We start from the raw sequence: 7480 nt of genomic DNA, 5'->3' as shown, positions 1-7480 counted from the left end.
TCTCAACTTCCCAAGACATGGCTTCTTTCCATAAGTCCCTGTTAAATGTTTCTTTCTGAGAAACTGGATTTGTGAGTCTTTTTCTTCAGCTTCTCAGCAAACTCAGCCTTTGGGGGTAGGTTTGCATAGAGTTGCTCATTGTGGAACAGTCAACTGGAGCAAGTGTCAGTTACCCAGGCTCTCCTTGGAGAGAGATGTGCCTCTTTATGGAACAGGAATTAAAAGAAATTAAGGAGTGTGTAAGCAAAAACTCAGTTGTATATAAGAAAACCCAATTCCCCCTGAGAAAGAGAAAGAGCTGGAGTCCTTTAAAAATTAACTGCCTGTTTTTCTGTGGCTAGTGAGCCTTATCTCTCCTCCTTTCCTAGGCATTGTGAAAATCCTGTTGCCCTAGCTGTGCAGCTGCAAGGTCACTAGACAGATAAACTCAAGTTGCAAAACATGTTCTTCCTTGAAAAGTAAGAAATGATGTAATGCATGTCTCAATTGATTGAATAACTGCCTTTGTTTCTCACTTCCGTAGTATGCTTCCCCCTGCACAGATCTCTCCCTGCCCCATGAAATGCTTAAAAGGCAACTTAACTCTTTGTTCAGGGCCCAGTCCTTTGGATGCTAATCCGACTGGGCCGGTGCACCTGAATGATTAATAAATATCCTCCTAAACCCCATCGGTCTCTCTAATGCCTTAAAAATCCCGCAACACTTACACTAAAAAGAGCCATTGCTAAGTGATTTTACTGCCTCTTAGAAAGTTCAGTCTTAAGGGCTGCGGTTCCCAGAGTGGGAGACTATGTCAAACTGCAACTCATGGTGCCAGCACATCTTGACGAACACAAACCACTGTTTTGTACTTCAGATCATTCTGATGTTGATACTGTGCTTTGAAACAAAATGTCAGAAGGCTTGGGAATGATAGTAAGAGGAGTTTAAACATAAATAAATCTAAAAAAAATTTTTTAAATAAGCAAAATGCTAGGGGTCACTGAGGAGCAAGGGCAAGGCCATCAACAGTAAAAATGGCGCCCAAATACAGAGAGCAGGCTTGTGGTAGTCTCCTTGTTCAGGAGCCCAGAAATTCTATAGCTTATCTCTATGGAGGTGCCTTTCCATGATGTCAGTGTGTTGATGTGTCATTGCTATCCACAAGTCTGGAAGAGCAGTCTCTGCTGTTGTACCAGATCATTTGTCCCTCTTACCAAAAGGACTCCTATTAAACAAGCCTCCATCCCACTCCTTCAGGATAATAAAATCCCATACTTATCAGAAAGCAGATGGGAAACAATTGATAAGGTACCTATACTGTGCCAGGAACTGTGTTAGGTGCATTCACCAACACTTTTAAAAAATTTAATCCTGATTTAATTGACTTGGAAAAATCCCAGCTTAAATTGGATATAAGGAATGTGGCCTGGAAATAAATTAACCAAGGAATTCAGTCTTCACAAGCCATTGGGAGGACAGCTGTCTGCCCTTAAAAAAATGCTTTTTGTTAAGAAATGACAGTTTTGTCCCAGCATAATCATTCATTTCATTCATTCATTCATTTGTTCACTCAACAAACATTGACTGAATGCCTTCTGTGTGTCAGCTTTCAGTGGGCAAAACAGAAGTCCCTACCCTGTGGAGCTCATATCTTAGCACTGTGAGAAGGCATAACAGATTGACAAGTCATATGACATGTGAGGAGGTGCTAAGTGAGATGAAAAAAAATAGAAATTAGTAAAGAGGTTTGGGAGTGAGGGGTGGGTTGGTTGCAATTTGACATACAGTAGTCGAGATATCCCTCACTGAGACAGTGACACCTGAGGAAAGACTCGAGGCAGGTGAGGGAGAAGCCGGGTGGGTAGCTGGGGAAGAGCCTTCCAGGCAGAGGCAAAGGCCCTACTGTCAGGGATTGCTTGATTTGTTCAAGGGACAACACAGAGGTCAACATGACTTGGCATGGAGTGAACAAGGGAGAGAGTGACCAGGGGAAGGTGAGAGAGGTAAGGATAGGAAGGGGACATCAGAAAGGGCCTGAGCCACAGCCATAAGACCTTGACATGGAGGGCACTGGAGGCTTTAGACTGGAGGAGTGACATGATCAATATCACCTTTAACAGGTTCACTCTTGGGTCTTGTATTAGTCTGTTCTCAGGTTGTGAATAAAGACATACTTGAGACTGGGTAATTTATTTATTTATTTTGAGACTGAGTCTCACTGTGTTGCCCAGGGTGGAGTGCAGTGGTGCCATCTCGGTTAACTGCAACCTCCATCATCTGGGTTCAAGTGATTCTAGTGCCTCAGCCTTCTGAGTAGCTGGGACTACAGGCACATGCCACAGTGCCTGGCTAATGTTTGGTTTTTTTTTAGTAGAGATGGGGTTTCACCATGTTGGCCAGGCTGGTCTCAAACTTCTGACCTCAAGTGATCCACCGGTCTTGACCTCCCAAAGTGCTGGGATTACAGTCATGAGCCACTGCACCCAGTCCAAGACTGGGAAATTTATAAAGGAAAGAAGTTTAATGGACTCACAGTTCCACATGGCTAGGGAGGGCTTACAATCATGATAGAAGATAAAGGAAGAGCAAAGGGATGTCCTACATGGCAGCAGGCAGGTGAGAGAGCACGTGCAGGGGAACTCCCCTTTATAAAACCATCAGGTCTCATGAGACTTATTAACTACCATGAGACAGCATTAGAAAGACCCACCCTCATGATTCAGTTACCTCCCACCAGCTGTCTCCCACGACACACGATAAAGATGGGAGCTAGAATTCAAGATTTGGATGGGGACACAGCCAAACCATATCAAGTTTGGTTTTTGAAACAGGCTCAAAAAAAAAAAAAAAAAAAAAAAAAGCCATCCAGCTGGAGTGCAGTGACTCAATCACAGCTCACTGCAGCCTCAACCTCTTGGGCTCAAGCCATCCTCTCATCTTGGCCTCCCAAAGTGCTGGTATTACAGGCGTGAGTTACCTTACCTGGCCATGAGCACTTTTAACACAGTGTTCTCACTTGTATTAGAACTGTTTGCGGCTGGGCACAGAGGCTCACGCCTGTAATCCCAGCACTTTGGAGTGCCAAGGTGGGCAGATCACAAGGTCAAGAGATTGACACCATCTTGGACAACATGGTGAAACCCTGTTTCTACTAAAAATATAAAAATTAGCTGGGTATGGTGGCACGCCCCTGTAGTCCCAGCTACTTGGGAGGCTGAGGCAGGAGAATTGCTTGAACCTGGGAGGCAGAGGTTGCAGTGAGCCGAGATCCTGCCACTGCACTCCAGCCTGGTGACAAAGCAAGACTCCATCTCAAAAAAAAAAAAAAAAAAAAAGAACTGTTTGCATATAGAGGCCACCCCAGTACATAATCTATTGGAGAACTTTAGGCATTCACTCATTCAGCCCAGATTTACTAGCTTTGGCTAGTAAATCTTTGGCTAGTAAATTCTTATCAGAATGTGCCCAGCATTCTGAAAAGAACTAGGAACAAAAACAGAAAGAACAAGGCAGACGTACCCAGCCTTTATGAACTTACGTTCTGTAAAGACGTTAAAGAAACAGATGGAACAATGAATAAAATGGCTGCATATTGGAATGAACCTCTGAAGGGCATGAACAAGGGCTGAGGTTAAGAATGTGTGTGGGGTGGGTGGTGTATTAGGGTTCTACTGAAAAACAGAATCAATAAGATGTGTATAGATATAGAAAGACATTTGTTTTAAAGAACTGGGTCATGTGATTGTGGAGGTTTGGTGAGTCCAAAGTCTCATGGGAGAGGCTGGCAGGTCGGAGAATCAGGAAAGAGTTGCAGTTTGAGTACTGTTTGAAAAGATTTATTCTGAGCCAAATATGCGTAACCATTGGCCTGTGACACAGCCTTCAAGAGGTCCTGAGAATATGTGCCCAAGGTGGTCAGGGTGCAGCTTGGTTAAATACATTTTAGGGAGGCATGAGGCATCAATCAAATACATTGAAGAAATACATTGCTATGTTCCAGAAAGGTGGGACATCTTGAAGCAGTGGGGGCTGGTGGGAGGTAGGGGTGAGTTTCCAGCTTACAGGTAAATTTTTCTGGTTGACAATTGGTTGAGTTTACCTAAAGACCTGGAATCAATAGAAAGGAATGTCTAGGTTAAGATAAAGGACTGTGGAGACCCAAGTTCTAATTTGTAGAGGAAGCCTTCAGGCTTCAGTGAGAACAGGTTGTAAAATGTTTCTTATCAGACTTAAAGTCTTGTGTTGATGTTAATGCCAGAGAGGTATGAGGAGGCATGTCTGACCCCCACTTCCCATCATGGCCTGAAACAGTCTCTCACATTAAATTTTAAAAGAGCCCTGACTGAGGAGGAAGTCCATTCAGATGGTCTAAGAACCTCAGAACCTTATTTTTGGTTTACAGTCCAAAGACAGTCTGCAGCGGAACCAGGAAGAGCCCACATTTCGTATGAAGTTGAAGGCCGTCTGCTGGGGAACTCCTCTTTGTTCAGGGGAGATTGACCTTGTGTTTTGTTTAGGCCTTCAACTGATTGGATGAAGCCCAGCCACACTAGGGAAGGCAAACTACTCTACTTAAAGACCAGTGATTTAAATATAAACCTCACCCAACAACAATCTTTCAAAGACATCCAGAATAAAGTGACCAAATATCTTGCCGCACTGTGGCCCAGCCAGCTGGACACATAAAATTAATCACTGCAGGGGTTTGTCCAGTAGAGCAGGTGACTAGGAAGGCTACTCTGTGCAGCTGATATGTACACTCAGATCTAATGGGTGAACAGAAATTAGGCATGCAAATTGAAGGGACGACATTCCCGGCAGAGCACATTGGCCTGTGTCACACCTTCTCTCAAGCTAGATTTCCCTTCCTGCTGTCACCTGTCTTCAAGGTCAACAAAAAGCGAAAGGTAATGACAGCTGCTCTTTGGTGGAATCAAGTTTGTGGCGTCAAGTGGCAGGGAGTCAGTTCCTTTTCTATTCAGGATATAGGCTTTTGCCAAGTTGGACACTAAGGCAGGTTTCTAAGGAAAGCAATGGGAAAACGGCAAATCTCACGAATTCCACAGAATACAATTAAGACCTTGAGAATTCACCCAATTATTTCCTGGAAGTCTAAAATTATAGACTATGCTTGACAGGGATCCAAACTATTTCCAGAAAGGCAGTGCCTGTTGTCACATGAGGAGTCCCCAGATGCAGACCCATTTGCACTGAGCAGGCAGAATGATTTCTCACCCTGGCTTTTGGTTCATCCTCTACAGCTCCTGAAGCCTCTGGTTCAGACATACTGGATCACAGATTTGCCTTACTCTGTTCTATTAAGGTTTCAGAGCTCGAGGGAAACAGAACAAAGCAAAATCCTACCAAACACACTTCCTTCTTCTATGTACCTCTGGGTTTGAATATGCACAGTTCTTTCCCTGTCTGGTAGTGACCAGGGACCAGGGCATACTGGCTGTCCTCAACTGACTCTTTAAGCTTCAGCTCCGACGTGCTGGCTTCTCTTTGATTGATTTTGCGTTTTGTAATGTTAAAGTTTCCTTCTCCCTCAAGTGAGAAGCTGACTGACAGCTTTGGAGCTAACCAAAACAGGGTAATGATTTGCCTTTCTGGTACGTGTATATAGCGAAAATGTGTGCCTTCTTCCTTTGACTCCCTGCTCTAAGAATTTTCCTTTCTTCTTGCTCCCTGTCAAGCGAGACACAAAACATCTCTGTGAAAGAAGTATAAAATGCTCTGTATTGTTTTCCCCCAATCTGACTGGGTTTCTTTAGCGTTCTCTTTAGAAGAAGTACGTCTCTGTCTTCCTGTCTTTCCTCAGGCTAGGGGTTGACGATTAGATTCCAGTAACTCAACTTTCACATGTAAATCTATTCACCAGCCAGATTATATCTAATAACAGAGCCAGAAACTGGCCCTAAAGCCAGAGGAGCTTGTATGGTTTGAAAATATTTGCATGAATAGTTTAAATTCTGGCAAACAGTTCAGGCATCCAGATGGATCACAGGGAATATATTCTCTGGTTGCATGTTGACTCCTAGGGTATAATAAATCTAAAAAAGAGGTCACAATACTCCTTTTGCCTTTTTGAAGTAAATATAATCATAGTAATAGCTCATATCTGTAGCACTTACTATGTGCCAGGCATTATTCTGAGACTACAAGGATTACCCCCATGGAATCCTGACAGCCTTATGAGATAGGGGCTATTATCCCTATTTTCAGATGAGAAAACTGAGCTACGAGGAGCTTAAGAACCTTGCCTAAGGAAATGGTGGAAACTCAGAGAGTGGTCCACAGTCTACTACAAGCATTTAAAAACAAATATCGAAATGTTATAAAGGTTACCCTCTCAAACCAGGAAACAGTCTCTGCCATGCTCTTGTCATGGTGGCCTTGAATGAAGGCTTTCTGGGCCTGTTCCTGCTAGCGGCCAGGTCTTAAGACAGGGGGCCCATTGGAATAGCTTTTGGGATTAGGTCCCTTTTCTGCATCAGGATTCAGGCAGAACCCCAGAGGCATGTGAACCCACACACTCTTATCTGCAGAAAGCAAATCTTTTTACTTTAAGAAGTGCCTGGAGCAGAGCTTCTCCAACAGTGAGGTGCAGAAACATCACCTGGGAGGCAGGTAAAGTACCAGTTCTGACTGGTTGGGGTTGCGGTGGAGTCTGAGGTTCTGCTTGTCTGATGGGCTCCCAGGTGCCACTACTGCTACTGGCCCACCAGAATGAGAGGGAATGACCTAGAATAATTGCTTCTTGAGTATACTTGTTGGCTTCAATGTTTCAGCTACAAGGAACTTTTCTACCAAGTTAGGTATTCTATATTTAAGCACATATTGGATCTAGTTCCCACTTACTGCTTCACTTTTAGTTACTGGAGTAGAAGACATTTTCCATTTGGGAGAATGTTCTAGGTGAAGTGCGTCACCTAATAATTTGTGTGTTGAAGCCCTAGCTTTCAGTACCTCAGAATCTGACTATATGTGGGTATAGAGCCTTTAAATTAATTACAGTGGGGTTATTGAAGTGGAACCTAATCCAATCTGACTGCAGTCCTTAAAAGAAGAGGAAATCTGCACTTGCATCTAGACACCAGGAATGTACATGCACAGAGAGATGGCCATGTGAGGACACAGGGAGAAGACAGCCATCTACAAGTTGAGGAGAGAGAACGCAGGAGGAAACAACCCTGCTGACACCATGATCTCGGCCTTCCAACCTCCAGAACTGTGAGAAATAAATTTCTATTATTTAAGCCACTTTGTCTTTGGAATTTAGTTATGGCAGCCTGAGCAGACTAAGGCAGAGCGTACCTATGATCTAAACCTCCCTCCCATGTCTGAGGAACTTGGTGCTGTGTAAGTGTGGCCATAAAGCAGGGCTTTATCTTCTACCAGGAAAGCTGAAAAGACCATGATTGCTTTTTCTGCCCCTTAGCAGCTACAGAGGGACCATGTGGTCAAAGCTTGACCCATTGTGGGCTCTTCCAGGGAC

Source organism: Mandrillus leucophaeus, unplaced genomic scaffold, assembly GCF_000951045.1.
Source record: "Mandrillus leucophaeus isolate KB7577 unplaced genomic scaffold, Mleu.le_1.0 Scaffold577, whole genome shotgun sequence".
Taxonomy (NCBI): domain Eukaryota; kingdom Metazoa; phylum Chordata; class Mammalia; order Primates; family Cercopithecidae; genus Mandrillus; species Mandrillus leucophaeus.
Note: the sequence above shows the minus strand (reverse complement) of the source record.